Below are 19,500 nucleotides of genomic sequence, written 5' to 3'. Positions count from 1 at the left end.
CCACAGATGTGTAATATTTGTACATGAATATCGAGCACATATGTTGAAACTTTATGTTTCAACAGCACTATGGTTAACATGATGTGGTCATGCTAAGGCACAAAAAAACATTTGGTTATATAGTTGGAAAAAGATCATGGTTTGGCGAAGTGGCAACCTGTGGGGATGAAAAGCGAATGCATTGTGGAAGTACCAAAAACTGCAGTTCCTGGAATGGTCACTTGAGGCTGACTCCAAGAGAGAGTCAATTCCAATGGCCACCCGTGGCTACCTCCAGACTTTAAAAAGTGAGTCTACAAACAAATGAGTGATATCCAACCTGTTCTCATTTAAATTCATCAAATACTGCTGCTTTGTCCATGGACCTAAAATTCAGAATATGACACAGAAGGTAGCCTCCTGCATCCATTTTAGATGTTCATGTATGGTGTTTCAATTGATGCTTTGCACTGTCTTTGCAAAATACATATCTGTTGTCACAGGAAAAGAACAGTGTCTGCTCACTGCATTTATATAGTATTTTTCAAAACAAACTTACTGAAAGAGGTAAAACACTTCGTTTTTATATTTTTTTATTAGATTTAGAAAAAGGACATGGTTGGGTTGACATCATGGTTTGGCTTGAAACAAATACGGTTCTTACGAACATATTGTCATGTTACGTGACATGTTATCTGATAAGTGTTACTAGTGTAGCATGCTATACACATACGAGCATACTACATTGACTCAATTCTCACTTCTCAACTCAATTGACTCCACTGACTTATGGTATCATATGGGAAATCAAATCAATAAAAAAAAAAACTGTTGTTGTTCTTTGGTAAACTCGCACAGTGGTCTGCAATGTCATTAAATGGATTTCAATATGTCTATTTTCAGTTGTAGATAATGAAGATAGACTGTTTCACCTTTCAGGAAAGCATCTACTTGTCCTGATGTAAGGCATATGCGAAGGGGCCCAATTTTCCTAAAGAATGACAAGCATACCAAATTAAACTCAAAGAATGCTCAAATCAGGCCTGAGTATGTCCACTAGATGGTAGCAGCATACCAAGACATTTGGTGAAATAATCCATCCTCCCTTGCACTGTGATTTCCCCATTAGACCTTAGCCTGTCTAATCTGCAGAGTTATAGATTTGGTAAGTGTTTGTACTACTGCTGTCAAACAGAATCTTTTAAGTCATAATCACTGAATTTCAGTAGTTTATCACAATTACTTGCACTTTTAATCACGTTTAAAATTCCATTTTATTTTGCATTTCAAAACAGTTTTGAAGTCCATATCTCTCAGGTGAAGCAATTCTTAAAATAGTGTCTTGATTGGGAATCAAATAAAGGCAATGAAATTGACTTTGTGATATTGACTTTGAGATTTATTTCTCTCAATGGCGTGCTGGACTGCAACAGCAGTGTGGTCTTGAAATCATGACTTAGAGATAGGAGACAGCTTCAAAGTGCTTATCCTGTGAAACACAGTGTGCCACACTGAGAAAGTGATGTTACTCAGATATAATTTTTTTGAATACTCACTGATGTACAACGATCCCTCGGTTGATGCAACAGTGTTTGCACTTACCAGTTCAGTCCTCGACATTCCAGCTGAGTTGCTATCTCTGATTCATACAGGTCCTATATGTGTGAAACAATTTTTCCCACTGACGGTAAGACATATACCTGGTAACAACAACATGCCAACCTGAGGATGTACCGATAATACATAATATACTTGTATGGTGGTGTGTTTATGTTGTTTTGCAGTTACGTCTCCAAAACACTAGTCGGGGGTGGAGTGCTGTAAAGTTTGATTGATTCAAAACACAAACAAAACACACAGTAACCTCCCCTCTAGCGTATTTTGGCATTTTTAGGATATTTTATGTTTTGACAATGTTGTTTACTGTTTACTGTTCACCATATATTTTTTGACAAATAACTTTATTTTGCGGGGCAAGCACAGAGGAGTTCATGCTAGGCTAATCGCTAACCCACACAAGCCAGCAGTACCTACACTTCTGCTGGCAAATGTTCGCTCCCTTGACAACAAGTTGGATTACATCAGACTGTGGAGAGCCTCCCAACGCAACGTGAGGAACTGCTGTGTCTCAGTTTTCACAGAGACATGGCTGAACGAGAACATCACCGACGCTGTGGTTCACCGGGTGAACAGAGTAGCTTTGCTAACCAGCAAGCTGAGAGGAGGCGGTCTGGCAGTGTACATCAACAAATCGTGGTGCCAGGATGCTGTGGTGGTTTCTACTCACTGCTCATCACACGTAGAGTTCATGACTGTAAAATGAGAGAGGGAGCTGACATCAGTCATCGTAACAGCTGCTTATGTACCACCGAGCACAAACGGCAGGGAGGCTATGGCAGAGCTCTACACCGGCATCAGCGAGCTGCAGGCGTATCATCCCGATGCCTTCTTTATAGCAGCCAGTGATTTCAACCAGGCAAGTCTCAAATCTGTTATGCCCAAATTCTACCAACATGTGAACATTGCAGCAAGGGGAAGAACACATTAGACCTGGTGTATACAAACATCAAAGACTCATGTTGGCAGCTCTGATCACCTGATCACCTGGCTGTCATGCTAACACCAGCATATAGACCGATGGTGAAGCAGGACAGGCCAGTGGTCAGAGAGATCAGTATGTGGCCACAGGAAGCAACAGCAGCACTGCAAGACTGTTTTGAAATCACACAGTGGGACATTTTCAGAGAGGCAGCAACACGTGACAGTGTCACTGACCTACAGGAAAAGACAGAATCTGTCACTGGCTACATCAATAAATGCATAGATGATGTGACAGTGGTCAAAACCATCAAGAGGCGTGCCAAGCAGAAACCGTGGCTTACCGGGGAAGTCTGTTCACTGCTGAGGGCCCGCAATGCTGCTTTTAAATCGAGGGATATGGCAGCATATAGTCTGGCAAAGAAAAACCTGTCCCGGGGGATCAGGGAGGCAAAGAGGCTGTATGCACACAAACCGAACAGCCATTTCATGAATTACAAAGACCCATGCTGTTTATGGCAAGGTTTCCAAAATGCCACAGACACGCCACAGTGAGCCCCTCTCTACCAGATGAACTGAATAACTTCTACACACATTTTAAAGGTCAACACCATCACTCAGGCACAGACACTCCCGCCATCATCTACTGACCGCTGAAGTAAAAAAGGCCTTTGCTGGTGTCAACCCACACAAAGCTGCAGGGCCGGACAACATCCCTGAGCGTGTTTTAAAGGACTGTGCAGAGCAACTGAAAAATATTTTTGCAGACATTTTTAACACATCGCTCAGCCAGGCAGTCGTGCCTACTTGCCTCAAAAGTGCCACCATTATTCCTGTCCCGAAGAAGTCAAACCCAGCCTGCCTAAATGACTTCCGCCCCGTGGCCCTCACACCAATACTAATGAAATGTCTTGAGCGGCTGGTCATGCAGCACATTAAGAACTGTCTTCCTGCAGACCTGGACCCCCTACAATACAGAACCAACCAATCCACAGAGGACGCCATCGCCACCACACCTCTCACCTAGAGAGGAAAAACACCTATGCCAGAATCTTCTTCATTGACTTCAGCTCGGCCTTTAACACGATCATTCCACAACAGCTGGTGGAAAAGCTGAAGCTGCTAGAGGTGGACACTGGCACCTGCAACTGGGTCCTTAACTTCCTGACACAGCAGCAGCAGGCAGTCAGGGTGGGCAGTCAAACATCTAGAACCGTCTCAGTGAGCACAGGTTCTCCTCAAGGCTGTGTCCTGAGCCCCCTGTTGTTCAGCCTCCTCACCCATGACTGCACTGCTAGACACAGCACCAACCATCATAAGTACGCTGACGACACAACAGTGGTGGGTCTTGTCAGTGACAATGATTAGTCCACTTACAGGAGGGAGGTGGAGCAGCTCACTGCATGGTGCGAGGCCCACAACCTTGTCCTTAATGTGGATAAAACGAAGAAGATGGTGATTGATTTCCGGAGGGCGGGCAAACATCACGCACCACTAAACATCCTTTGTGTTGCTGTGGAGAGGGTCAGCAACATCAAGTTCCTGGGAGTCCATCTTGCTGATGACCTGACCCCCTCCATCAACACCACAGCAGTCATCAAAAAAGCCCAGGGGTGTCTCCACCCCCTCCAGAGGCTCATAAAGGCAGGTCTTCCCACTCCTCACCTCATCACCTTCTACAGGGGCACCATTGAAAGCATTCTCACATACAGCTTCACTTCCTGGTTTGGGAGCTGCAGGGCAAGCAGCGCTGCATTCACAGAGCCACCGCCATCATCAAGGACCCTCATCATCCCTCTCACGGACTGTTCTCCCTCCTGCCCTCTGGGAAGAGGTACAGGAGCATCTGCTGCAGATCCACCAGGATGCTGAACAGCATGTGAGGCTGGTGAATGGACTGCGCCCCCTCTCCACACACTCATACCCACCCCCCATTAGGTTGACAGCCACCTGGCAAACACAATTTTTGTGTAAAAGCACTTTACTATGGACACTTACGCACTTTTACTCAATCCAAACTGCTGCTAAATGTCCGTCTGAATGCTGTGAAACGAATGATTGTTTTTCTTTTAACTATTTTATTACTTATTTATTTTATTATTACTCACCTGATAACTTTGAACTTAGTTTTACTTATTTATTATTATCCTTTAATGCACTGTAAGGAGCTGGTGAGAAATGACTTTTCGTTTCAGCCTGTGTATGCAAATACATGTGTGGAATGACAATAAAGAAATCTTGAATCATCTTGAATCTTTAGTTATATCTCTCGTTATATCTCTGTGTGTAGTTGCCTCCACCTTAGATTAGTGTGTGGTCATTTCCGAAATGGCATTTGTAGCCTATGTGCAGTAAATGGCTGCAATCAGTGCACTGGCAAGAATAGCACAGCACACCATCTACCTCTCTCACTTGCTCTCTTCTTTACTGTCTCTTGGCCACAACGCAAGAATAGACTTATTACTGAGGCCCACCGTCTGAGATGCAATTGTTAAAAGTTTGCACCATCCAAAAAGTCGAAAAGTCAAATTAAAAAAGATAAAAAGAATCACAGTAGTGCCTGGGGCAGTGCTAGTGCTGTGAGTTGAGGCAAGAGTGGCTGACGCTAATAGACTGTGCCCCTCCTCAATGTCCCATAATTCCATAATTGCATTTCAAGCGGTAGACTTCAACAACATATCTATCCTACCTACAATGGACTGTAGCCAATGTGCACTTGTGTGGCACCTTGGTGCAGCAACAGCCAAACACCAGGGCATCGCTGAGCTCCTGAATAGTCTGCGGCAATACTTGGTGGCATCGGATGCACCAATACATAATGTCCCATAGGTGCTCGATTGGATTTAGGACAGGGGAATGAGAGGGCCAGTCAATGGCATCAATGTTTTTGTCATCCAGGGCTGCCTACACACTCTGGCCACATGAGGCCGGGCATTGTCCTGCACCAGGAGGAACCCAGGGCCCACTCCACCAGTGTAAGGTCTGACAATCGCCCTGAGGATTTCAGTCATGCTGGGTGATGTTACAGGTAGCATAGCATTCACCATGGTGTGTCTAGACTCTTTCACGCCCGTCACATGTACTCAGTGTGAACCTGCTCTTATCTGTGAAGAGAGCAGGGCACCAGTGGCGGACCCACCAATTCTGGTGTTCTCTGGCGAATGTCAATCGAGCTGTGTGGGGCTGGGCTGTCACACAGGTCCCTCTCGAGGCCCTCATGCCACTCTCATGGAGTCTGTTTCTGACAGTTTGGTCAGCACATGCACACCAGTAGCCTGCTGAAGGTCATTTTGTGGGGCACTGGCAGTACTCCTCCTGTCTCTCCTTGCACAAAGGTGCAAAGGAGCAAAGGAACTCTTGAGACTGTGCTGGGAGACACCACAAACCTTCTTGCGACCACACGTATAGATGTGCCATCCTGGAGGAGCTGGACTACCTGTGCAACATGACTGGGCTGCAGGTACCACCTCATGCTGTCAGAAGTGACAAGGACACTAGCAGAACATAAAACTGTATAAGAATCAGTCAGGAAGGATGAGAAGGGAGCAACAGTCTGTGGCCACCACATGTAAACCATTCGCTTTTTGGGGGTTGTCTTGCTTTTGCCTTTCCATTGCACCTGTTGTCACTTTCATTTGCACCAAAGCAGCTGAAACTGATTCACAATCACTTGTGCTTACTTAAATGGTCGGATTGATTTCCCTTAAGTTTAACTGACCTGGTGTTATACTGTGACCAATAAGTGCTCCCTTCATTTTTTGAACAGTGTAACAACAACAACAACAACAACTGTCTTTTGCTGGACACAGTTTCCCCACTAATACAATAAGCTAACATTATTAGCACCAGCCTTTGGCATTTTACATTGTATAAATTAGCCTAGGGGCTTATTACTGTAGCAATGCCCACATTTCCCATCATGCCCTGTCCTGAACTTTTGCTGTTTTATGTTCCAAAATGCAAATGTTATCTTTTGTTAGTGTTTATAATGTGTGTATTCAAAACATGGTGGTTTACGCTGGTCACTTTTTTGTTAGTTTATAAATTACAGTTTGTCTGAACTAGGAGGTGAGTGAGGCATACACTAGGTGTGTAGCAGATACTAGATATCTAATTCTCTTTTCCAATATGGCAAATCTGACACTGTTCATAATGAAAAAAATATTTCCAGGTTGACTAAGGGATACATGTCAGAAGGTCATTTCTTGAGACAAAATTTTACTGAATTGAAAAAATAAAATAAAAAATCATACAGAACACTCTCACAGTGCACTAGGCGTGGGGAAAGAATGGATACAGCATAGTATCATGACATTTTTATGTGGCAATAATGTATAATCACACATTGCCAAGTATAGTTTTTATTATATTAATCATTGATATTACAAATACAAAGCTTACCAGAGCAATATAATCAGTTGCTTTTTTGGTCCACTGGGTACATTTTGCTGCTGCAAAAACATGGCTGCAGTGAGATGGACACACTGAAAACTTTATCTTATTTGATAAAACAAACATTGACAAAATTTTTCTAAGGGCACAAAATTAACAGTTTAAAAAAAGTGATAAATCACAATATATATCTTTATATTTTATCTCAATACTCAATACATAGATCTCAATACACATTGCAACATAATTAAAATGCAATAATATTGTGTTGTGACTTAGGTGAGATAATATCGTATCGTGGGTCCTCTGATGATTCCCACCCCTACTGATTATATCCAATTTCTCCACTTCATCAGTGGCTGGCAGTTCACGTTAGAATTTCAAATGCTGGTCGAGGGATATAAGCCTGAAAAGTCAGCAGAATTGGCCTTTCTCTCCCAGCTACTAAACACATTGTTGCTTGAAAATTATTGCATACATCTGCAGAACTATTCTTCAGAGGCAGTGTCATTTAAATTATTTGAGAATAAAATGACACTGACCATATTTATGGAAATGAAGAAATATCTTCCCACTGGTGATGACAAAGGTTCTTGTTTATTGCAATTGTTGTAAGGCAACTGTGAAGTTCTGTGGCATGCGTAATTAGCCTAACCACTGATATCAGACATAATATTGCTAATATTAAAAAAGATAAAAGCAAAGCTGGTGTTAAAGAGAGCAAAGTTCATACATTGTAGCTCTAGTTCTGTGGTGTGAAGCTGAGCTTTCTAACCTTGTGACAGTGCCATTCCTACAACTGCTAACTTAGTGGAAGTTACAGACTCTGTATAGTCAGAATAGGCAAATGCTATCACGGTCAGCTTCTCAGATGCTTGTATTTGGTACTGTGTAATTCTATCAATGTTGTCTGCAATTCCTTTATACTTTTTGAATTTAGGGGCAATATAAAAACTGGTGCATGTATCCACATCAACTCTAGACAGATCAAAAAGTAACTGATATAATAATGTTGGCTGAACCCACATAGTATGTGCTTTTTTATTCTGAGAGAGTAGCTTACAATTTAACAAGGTGTAATGTTACCTTACACCATGAAAGTCCCAAAGACGACAATATCATTTGAAGTGCAAGTGCTTTGTAATTTTAATTGTATCCTGGAGAAAAAATAGAATAATTTATTGTATTAACATATTCTCGCATATTTGATCCAACTTTTCCCTTATCAGCCATTTTTTCTTAAAAACTTAACATTGCTACCACTATTAAACTATTTTTCTGCATGTATTTTTGTGCTTTACAGAGAAAATTAATTAGGTCTGTCTCATAAAACTAAGTGTGGGTTTTATGACTCAGTGCCACGGCCCATGATTGCTTTCTTTGTGTTCCTCTCTGGCCTCAACAGGATAATGTAACATTTGGGACCAAACAGTGACACCAAGAGGCCAAAACTGGAAGCTAGGATGGCAAATACCTCAACTGCATCTGCATACTTGCCTGGTGAACTGACATAAGCAGGGACAAAGGCCACCCACACTGCACAGAAGATCAGCATGCTGAAAGTAATGAGTTTGGCCTCATTGAAAGTATCTGGAAGATTCCTGGCGAGGAATGCAATCAGACAACTGAGGATGGCCAGTAAGCCGATATAGCCCAGTAACACTCCAAAACCAATTGTGGACCCAACTACACACTCATAAACTATCTTGTCATTGTGGTATTGAGTGTTTTTATGAGGAGCAGGTGAGGAAGAGACAAGCCAAGCAGTGCAGATTGCTGCCTGAATAGAAGTAAGAACCAGAACTGTTCCTCTCTGCTGCAATGGTCCAAACCACTTCAGATGGGCTCCACCTCCTGGCTTGGAGGCCTTGAACACAGCCAGAACCACCATGGTTTTCACCAGGATGCATGATACACAAAGTACAAAGCTGATCCCAAATGCTGCATGTCTCAGTTGGCATGTCCACAGCCTGGGACGTCCAATAAAGAGCAGTGAGCAAAGGAAACATAATTTAAGAAACAGCAATAGCTGGAAACTCAGTTCTGAATTGTTTGCCCGTACTATAGGGGTGCTACGATGATGGATAAAGATTCCCAGCACAACAACACATGTAAATGTGCCCAACAATGAGGCAGTTGTCAAACAGATACCCAGAGGCTCGTAGTAGGAGAGGAACTCTGTTTCCTTAGGAACACAGTGGTCACGCTGAGGGCTGGACCAGAAATCCTCTGGACAACTGGTGCACTCCATGGAGTCTGTGAAAATTGGTAAAGTGTTGAGATACATGTTAATATCATATCTTGGAAGTGCAATAATCAGAAGTGCAATATTTAAAACTGTATACCAACCAGTCTTATTAGTGATCTTTCCCTCAGAACAAGGGATGCAGTCAAAACAGCACTCAGGTTCTCCCTTCTTTCTGGCCATGCGGGTACCTGGAGGACAGCTGTCACTGCACACTGACCGGGGTGGCTGTAGAGAGAAAAATAAATATGTCTTATTCTACTCACATTGACTCTGCTATAATAAGTTATCCACAGGACATGAAATAGGTGACTGAAAAATCAGAAGTAACCTGTTTGGATTCAGAGTTCCAGAAAATTTTGTCTTCATCAAGTGTGAGTTCTTCACCTTTGGCTGACTCTTTAACCTCACCTACATTCTGAACTTTAGTTTGTCCATCAGGGAGCCACAGCCAGTTCATGACATCATATATTGGTAAAACATCACCATTCTCATCAAATGACACTTGATCCCCAAATGGTGTGGTGAAGTTGACCTTTTCCAAGTAATACACAAGCTATGTATATCAGAATAAGAGACAGAGGAAGACCAATAATGGCAACAATGTTATTATGACCATCGTGAACACAGTGAAATCCAGTATTCAGTAATCGAACTGCATACTATACTGATGAACATATGAACACTAACAGTCTGTTCAAAGCATTTCTTTTATAGTAAAGTCATGCCACTGATACTATTGTATACCTGGTGCAAAGACATTGCTGTCTGTGACTTGATAACACTATAAAATGCTGTCATCCACTGGCAAGGAAAATCATTTCAGCTATCTGCTATGTGGTTGTGTGTGTGTGTCTGTGTGCGTGTGTATGTATAAAATGATATCACACCTGCCATGGCTCCAGTCTTTGCAAACTGCCACAGCTGTGCCCACTGAAAGGTCCTCTCCCTGGCTCACACTGCAGCATGTCATCAAGAGCATATGCCAGGGCATACACAGCCTTGTACACATTATATTCTGGCCTGAGGTTTGAAATGTCCAATAATTCAGTGTCCACATTTTCTAGATCTTCCTGTCCAGTGCATAGTGATCCCCCAGCTTCCACCCAACCTGCTTGAGGTGGTGCAAATCTACATTGAAATGTGTGTTCCCAAAACTTTTTTACCTGAAATGTATTAAAAATAGGGGTGTTACATTAGACAAAAGTCCCGGGTTGGAGTCATGGTTTGGTGTGTGTTCAGTACAGCAGAGAACAAAACAACCAAGAAGGATCTTTTTTTCCGAAAATACATGGAATATTAAATAAAACTTGTGCTTTTGTATAGTGCATCGTATGACTGTTTTGCATGCCTATTCACTTTGTGTGCTAACCCTGGCATATGCTAATGGCATATGGCTAAATGTTTTTGGGCTGAGCTTGTGAACTTTGGTTCCACATTATATGCATCAATTTACATTTCATGTATTCTGCGTGTGGCTGTTTGCACCAGACCATGACCCCCGTACCATGATGTTTTGGTACAGTTAATAGACTGTTACACCACTAACTGAAAACTGCTTGTTATACACAATGATAGCACAATGTTATTCTTACTAATACCAGGCTAAATTGCAAGGTTAAACTCTCACCAGGATATTTCCATAGCTGGTGTTGTGTTGTAGGTCAGACCGCATTTGTAGCAAGAAGTCCCTGAACCCTGGTATGTGTCCTCGACGGATAGCAATGCCCAGAGTGCCACCCAGGTATGGCATGAGCTGAGGAGTCTGAAGCACGGTAGCTGCAGTCCAGGCTTCACTGGCCATCCACTGCAGGCCTGTCACATTCTGCCTCACCACCTGTGCATTGTATTGTACAAAATACATAAATTCATACTGTCATGACATGGTTGATATCTTGTCTTACTCGTAAACTGGTGCAGTCCTGTGTTTTACACAGTATTATGAACAAAGTGGTGCATGTCATTATAACTGGAGGTCAGTAAAATTTGTCTAAGTTAATGCCTCTAACAAATAAGAGGTGTGATTTATTCAAATAGCTCTATTTGTAACAGGACAATTTTTTTTATTGTAACTTAAATCCTTTGGTTTGACCATTAAAAGCTAAAGCTGTATAATAACATGACGTTACAATTGAGATGTTTTTCCAAGCCCAACCTCTTTCATGAGGTTTATCATGAGATTTTCATGTGCAAACGCAATGACCACACGAGCTGTAGATTTCCTCATAACATCCACAATCCTCCTGAGTTCAGCTGGATCATTGCCCCAGGGCAAAACCTCTAAGTAGGCCAGACAGCCTCCACCAGACTGAGCCAGGTCAGATTGGAAGGATCGGGCAGCATGGAGTCCATAATCATCATCACTGATCAGCAGACCTGTCCAAGTCCAGCCAAAGTGCCTGAGAATCTGAATCATAGCACGCACCTAAGTAAATACAGAGTGGAAGGATTAGAGCACAGGCTGGAATAATCTTTAAGTGGAAAAGCTGCTAAACAGGTTTCACAGTGGACCATGTTTAATTATTGTCTTTCAGCTTTGTTAGCTGAGACCAAACAGGTCCAGTGACACAAAGAATGTGACAGATTTTCCACAAAAGGAATATATTTTTCCTTTCAGTGCAGCGACGTTATTTCTTCAGAATGTTTAACTGGACATGCTTTTTCAAATGCATTTGTATTTTGCTGATAGATGGTCACCTGGAAAGCATCGCTTGGGATCGTCCGAAAAAATGATGGGAACTTCTGCCGGTCACTCAGGCACGAACATGTGGCAAAATAACTCACCTGTGAAAGACAGACTGTTCATCCTAAAAAACATTATAAAACTTAATCGCCTCTTTCAGCTTTCGGAGTTTGATTAGTCAATGTTTATAATTGACATTAAATTTGAAAGTAAATCAAAATGATCCAAAAGAATTATGGTGGAAAACTTACCATAGGTACTCGGTACAAACCTAAGACAGCAGAGATGGCAATGGAACGTGTAGAGGAAGCATCACCCACAATCCCTACTACCGGAGGGTTTCCTGCACAGGTCTTATCTAATATGAACTGCTCCTCTTGACCACTGGCTAATGACAATGCTGCACGAAATCCAATGTCTAGTGAGAGGCAGTTGTCATAAAGACTGTATCCCAGAGTCACATTAGGCAGCAGGTTGGAATTTCTGTTGATCTCATCAATAGCAAAGGCCATGGTCTGGGCCTGCCTGAATCCTAGAACATCAAAACTAACAGAAAAATATCACTGTTGGAAAATACAACAACTGATATTTACATGCACAAATACAGATTTTACTAAAAATTAAACAGTTGAACAGCAACAATTATTATAATACTTGAATATGAAATGATTAAAGGAGCCAATAAGAAGTGATGGGTCTGAAATGGCATAAATACAAAATGTAATCTGTAAGAGTAAGATCTTATTATTAAAAACACATTCAAGTCATGGGACTGATTTCCCCCAGTCTTTGCTTTTCACTATTTCACTGATAGTCTCACCTGTGGCAGGTAGGCTGTTGTGGCTCTGAGGTAAAAGACAGGTCAGGAAAGATAGAAAGATGTGGATCTCAAACAACCCACCCAGAACCACATCTCCTGTCATGTGCATCCCATTTAGATGAAACTGTCCCAGTAACTGGCAGGAGGTGGAATCAAGAGGAGAGATCATGGCATAAGAAAAGTAGAAATACAACAACATGAAACACATGAGCCAGAACAAGTTGATATGTAAAAATAAAGACATGACTTTCCTCCTGTTTACTCCTTTCCGACCTGGTGTCAACTTCTTTTATCGATTTATTTAATCTTGCACACCACCCATCAGGGCATAAGCGAAGGTAGGGGCAGGACTTAATATTCATTACATTAGAGAATTATTTTGTGTTGAGGCAGAATTAATTTGTGCACTATTAATAATATCCCACCAAAGTCATTTGAAGTTGTGGAATACTCAACCAATTTGTCAAATGTTTGTATTGCATGTTTCAGCAAACCACAGATGTGTAATATTTGTACATGAATATCGAGCACATATGTTGAAACTTTATGTTTCAACAGCACTATGGTTAACATGATGTGGTCATGCTAAGGCACAAAAAACATTTGGTTATATAGTTGGAAAAAGATCATGGTTTGGCGAAGCGGCAACCTGTGGGGATGAAAAACGAAGGCATTGTGGAAGTACCAAAAACTGCAGTTCCTGGAATGGTCACTTGAGGCTGACTCCAAGAGAGAGTCAGTTCCCATGGCCACCCGTGTTAAAATGGCCAACTTTACAGCACAAACAAATATACTGCCTGGAACAAAAGCAGTTTCTGTCTTCATGTGTTCTGCCAGAATGCCTAACTCGAGGCTTTAAAAAGTGAGTCTACAAACAAATGAGTGATATCCAACCTGTCCTCATTTAAATTCATCAAATACTGCTGCTTTGTCCATGGACCTAAAATTCAGAATATGACACAGAAGGTAGCCTCCTGCATCCATTTTGGACGTTCATGGATGGTGTTTCAATTGATGCTTTGCACTGTCTTTGCAAAATACATATCTGTTGTCACAGGAAAGGCACAGTGTCTGCTCACTGCAGCATATAGTATTTTTCAAAACAAACTTACTGAAAAGGTAAAACACTTCGTTTTTATATTTTTTTTAATTAGATTTAGAAAAAGGACATGGTTGGGTTGACATCATGATTTGACTTGAAACAAATATGGTTCTTACAAACATATTGTCATGTTATGTGACATGTTATAACTCTCATCCGGTGTGTATCATAATGCCCCGAAAGGTGCCCCTCTACGTCAGCATCTGATGCCAAAATCACTGACAAAGTAGTGATATTTGACGAACTGGAAATGAGAACAGACTGTGATATCAGGGTATCCATTGTCTTTACACAGTCTATGGTTTTGGCCTAAAAAACAGATTTTGATGCCACAATCACTGCTGGATATGTAGCAAACCTTAAAACACTAAAAAACATCCACTTTTGGTGGCACAGTTAGCACTAGAAATAGAACAATGTCTCGTAAAAAAAACTGTTGTTGTTCTTTGGTAATCTCGCACAGTAGTCTGCAATGGTCTGTAGGTTTTAGCTCTCTCACCTAGGTGACACACTAGGTGAGAGAGCTAAAACCTAGGTGACACACTATCCCCTTCACCTTCCAGAGACAAAGTCAGCTCATATACATGTCAAAACCATGCTACTGTAGAAGCGTTCATAAGATACATATGTAATATACAAATGTAATGCATCCTTGGTTTGCAGAATTTGTACAATGCCAACATTTTCTTCTAGCGACTGGGCTGTGATAACCACTGTGACTGAAAATGTACTTAAATTTGCTCAACAATCATATTATGTGTTCATTAGATTTTTTTGAATGTCATTAAATGGATTTTAGTATGTCTATTTTCAGTTGTAGATAACGAAGATAGACTGTTTCACCTTTCAGGAAAGCATCTACTTGCCCTGATGTAAGGCATATGCGAAGGGGTGCAAGTTTTCTTCAGAATGACAAGCATACCAAATTACATTAAACTCAAAGAATGCTCAACTCAGGCCTGGGTATGTCCACTAGATGGTAGCAGCATACCAAGACATTTGGTGAAATAATCCATCCTCCCTTGCACTGTGATTTCCCCATTAGACCTTAGCCTGTCCAATCTGCAGAGTTATAGATTTGGTAAGTGTTTGTACTACTGCTGTCAAACAGAATCTTTTAAGTCACAATTAATCACTGAATTTCAGTAGTTTATCACAATTACTTGCACTTTTAATCACGTTTAAAATTCCATTTTATTTTGCATTTCAAAACAGTTTTGAAGTCCATATCTCTCAGGTGAAGCAATTCTTAAAAGAGTGTCTTGATTGGGAATCAAATAAAGGTAAAGAAACTGACTTCATGATACTGACTTTTAGATTTATTTCTCTCAATGGCGTGCTGGACTGCAACAGCAGTGTGGTCTTGAAATCATGACTTAGAGATAGGAGACAGCTTCAAAGTGCTTATCCTGTGAAACACAATGTGCCACACTGAGAAAGTGCTGTTACTCAGAAATAATTTTTTGAATATTCACTGATGTACAACGATCCCTTGGTTGACGCAACAGTGTTTGCACTTTTCAGTTCAGTTGAGTTGCTGTCTCTGATTCATACAGGTCCTGTATGTGTGAAACAATTTTTCCCATTGATGTTAAAGACATATACCTGGTAACAACAACATGCCAACCTGAGGATGTACCGATAATACATAATATACTTGTATGGTGGTGTGTTTATGTTGTTTTTCAGTTACGTCTCCAAAACACTAGTCGGGGGTGGAGTGCTGTAAAGTCTGATTGATTCAAAACACAGCCAAAACACACTGTAACCTCCCCTCTAGCGTATTTTGGCATTTTTAGGATATTTTATGTTTTCTGAGTCATGACAATGTTGTTTACCCCGCACTGTTCACCATATATTTTTTGACAAATAACTTAATTTTGTGCTGAAAATTAGATGTGAAGGCTGTTGCTAAAAATGGAAGATGATGTGTGACTATGGTAAAAACTGCAAGACATACAGTACATCATCTGCGGGTGCAGGTCATAAACGCTATAAACATTGTAGTAAGCAAGCTAGTCAACTTATCTTGTAATTTACCAGAACTGCAACATTAGCTTTAGTTATATCTCTTGTTTTATCTCTCTGTGTAGTTGCCTCCACCTTAGATTAGTGTGTGGTCATTTCTGTAATGGCATTTGTAGCCTATGTGCAGTAAATGGCTGCAATCAGTGCACTGGCAAGAATAGCACAACACACCATCTACCTCTCTCACTTGTTCTCTTCTTTACCGTCCCTTGGCCACAACGCAAGGATAGACTTATTACTGAGGCCCACTGTCTGAGATGCAATTGTTAAAAGTTTGCACCGTCCAAAAAGTCGAAAAGTCCTAAAGATAAAAAGAATCACAGTAGTGCCTGGGGCAGTGCTGGTGCTGCGGGCTGAGGCGAGAGCGACCGATGCTGATAGACTGTGCCCCTCCTCAATGTCCCATAATTCCATAATTCCATTTCAAGCGGTAGACTTCAACAACATATCTATCCTACCTACAATGGACTGTAGCCAATGTGCACTTGTGTGGCGCCTCAGTGCAGCAACAGCCAAACACCAGGGCATCGCTGAGCTCCTGAATAGTCTGCGGCAATACTTGGTGGCATCGGGTGCACCAATACATACAGTAATGTCCCATAGGTGCTCGATTGGATTTAGGTCAGGGGAATGAGAGGGCCAGTCAATGGCATCAATGCTTTTGTCATCCAGAGCTGCCTACACACTCTGGCCACATGAGGCCGGGTATTGTCCTGCACCAGGAGGAACCCAGGGCCCACTCCACCAGTGTAAGGTCTGACAATCGCTCTGAGGATTTCAGTCATGCTGGGTGATGTTACAGGTAGCATAGCATTCACCACGGTGTGTCTAGACTCTTTCACACCCGTCACATGTACTCAGTGTGAACCTGCTCTTATCTGTGAAGAGAGCAGGGCACCAGTGGCGGACCCACCAATTCTGGTGTTCTCTGGCAAATGTCAATCAAGCTGTGTGGTGCTGGGCTGTCACACAGGTCCCTCTTGAGGCCCTCATGCCACTCTCACGGAGTCTGTTTCTGACAGTTTGGTCAGCACATGCACACCAGTAGCCTGCTGAAGGTCATTTTGTAGGGCTCTGGCAGTACTCCTGCTGTCTCTCCTTGCACAAAGGTGCAAAGGAGCAAAGGAACTCTTGAGACTGTGCTGGGAGACACTGCAAACCTTGCGACCACACGTATAGATGTGCCATCCTGGAGGAGCTGGGCTACCTGTGCAACATGACTGGGCTCCAGGTACCACCTCATGCTGCCAGTAGTGACAAGGACACTAGCAGAACACAAAACTGTATAAGAATCAGTCAGGAAGGATAAGAAGGGAGCAACAGTCTGTGGCCACCACATGTAAACCATTCCCTTTTTGGGGGTTGTCTTGCTTTTGCCTCTCCATTGCACCTGTTGTCACTTTCATTTGCACCAAAGCAGGTGAAACTGATTCACAATCACTTGTGCTTACTTAAATGGACAGATTAATATCCCTGATGTTTAACTGACCTGGTGTTAGACTGTGACCAATAAGTGCTCCCTTCATTTTTTTGAACAGTGTAACAACAACAACAGCTGTCTTTTGCTGGACACAGTTTCCCCACTAATACAATAAGCTAACATTATTAGCACAAGCCTTTGGCATTTTACATTGTATAAATTAGCCTAGGGGCTTATTACTGTAGCAATGCCCACATTTCCCATCATGCCCTGTCCTGACCTTTTGCTGTTTTATGTTCCAAAATGCAAATGTTATCTTTTGTTAGTGTTTATAATGTGTGTATTTAAAACATGGTGGTTTACGCTGGTCACTTTTTTGTTAGTTTATAAATTACAGTTTGTCTGAACTAGGAGGTGAGTGAGGCATACACTAGGTGTGTAGCAGACACTAGATATCTAATTCTCTTTTCCAATATGGCAAATCTGACACTGTTCATAATGAAAAAAATATTTCCAGGTTGACTAAAGGATACATGTCAGCAGGTCATTTTTCTGCAACAAAATTTTACTGAATTGAAAAAAAAAAATCAGACAGAACACTCTCACAGTGCACTGATGACTAGGCGTGGGGAAAGAATGGATACAGCATAGTATCATGACATTTTTATGTGGCAATAATGTATAATCACACATTGCCAAGTATATTTTTTATTATATTAATCATTAATATTACAAATACAAATTAACTTTACGTAGCTTACCAGAGTAGTATGATCAATTGCTTTTTTGGTCCACTGGGTACATTTTGCTGCTGCAAAAACATGGCTGCAGTGAGATGGACACACTGAAAACTTTATCTTATTTGATAAAACAAACATTGACAAAATTTTTCTAAGGGGACAAAATTAACAGTTTAAAAACAGTGATAAATCACAATATATCTCTTTATATTTTATCTCAATACTCAATACATAGATCTCAATACACATTGCAACATAATTAAAATGCAATAATATTGTGTTGTGACTTAGGTGAGATAATATCGTATCGTGGGGCCTCTGATGATTCCCACCCCTACTGATTATATCCAATTTCTCCACTTCATCAGTGGCTGGCAGTTCACATTATAATTTCAAATGCTGGTGGAGGGATATAAGCCTGAAAAGTCAGCAGAATTGGCTTGTCTCTCCCAGCTCTTATTTGACAAAACAGACATTGACAAAGCTCCTCCGAGAACCGTCACCTTATCGTGGTGGAGGAGTTTGAGTGCCCTAATGACCCTAGGAGCTATGCTGTCAGGGGCATTTTGCACCTGGTAGGGTTTCCCATGGCAGATTGGTTCTGGGTGAAGGGTCAGACGAAGAATGGTTCAACGGACCCTTCATGATGGATATCAACAAGGACTCATGTACCCGGCCCGGAGGGTTACCGGGGCCCCGCCCTAGAGCCAGGCCTGGGGTTGGGGCCCGTGGGCGAGTGCATGGTGGCCGGGCCTTTGCCCATGGGGCCCGGCCGGGCCCAGCCCGAACCGGTTACATGGGCTTGTCCCCCTGCAGGCCCACCACCCGCAGAGGGATCTGGAAAGGATTGGTGCAGTGTGGATCGGGCAGATATAGTCGGCCTCACCTCGACACATAGTTCCGGCTCTGGAACCCAAGTCCTTGAGAGGGGTTGGACTCTCTCCTTTGCTGGAGTTGCTCCGGGTGAGAGGCGGAGGGCCGGGGTGGGCTTTGTGATAGCCCCCAGACTCTCTGCCTGTATGTTGGGGTTCAACCCAGTACATGAAAGGGTTGCTTCCCTGCACCTTCGGGTCAGGGAACGGGTCCTGACTGTTGTCTGTGCTTATGCGCCCAACAGCAGTTCAGAGTACCCACCCTTTTTGGAGTCTCCGGGACGGGTGCTGGATAGTGCCCCGACCAGGGACTCCATTGTTCTGCTAGGGGACTTTAACGCTCACGTGGGCAATGACAGTAGGACCTGGAGGGGTGTGACTGGGAGGAACAGCTTGCCTGATCTGAACCTGAGCGGTATTCAGTTATTGGACTTCTGTGTGGGTCGCAGTTTGGCCATAACGAACACCATGTTCGAACATAAGGATGCCCATCGGGCAGTGTATGTTCTGGACACTGGGTGAAGAGAGGAGCAGAGCTGTCAACTGATATACCCCATGCATTTGTGAAATATTGAATTAAGAATCATTCTTAGGTCTTCAGGTGCAATTTCTTTTAGTACAGTCACAGCCAAAATACTAAATAAATCCTAAAAAAGCCATTAAAAACTTAAAATTGATTGG

At 42.2% G+C, this 19,500-nt stretch overlaps 1 pseudogene; it reads right to left on the bottom strand.

Annotated features, from left to right (window-relative positions):
- Nucleotides 1-7,182: 7,182 nt before the first annotated feature.
- Nucleotides 7,183-12,942, bottom strand: LOC125888295 (extracellular calcium-sensing receptor-like; annotated as a pseudogene).
- Nucleotides 12,943-19,500: the final 6,558 nt, after the last annotated feature.

Source organism: Epinephelus fuscoguttatus, linkage group LG5 (genome assembly GCF_011397635.1).
Source record: "Epinephelus fuscoguttatus linkage group LG5, E.fuscoguttatus.final_Chr_v1".
Lineage (NCBI taxonomy): Eukaryota > Metazoa > Chordata > Actinopteri > Perciformes > Serranidae > Epinephelus > Epinephelus fuscoguttatus.
Note: the sequence above shows the minus strand (reverse complement) of the source record. Positions and strands in the feature narration are given on the sequence as shown.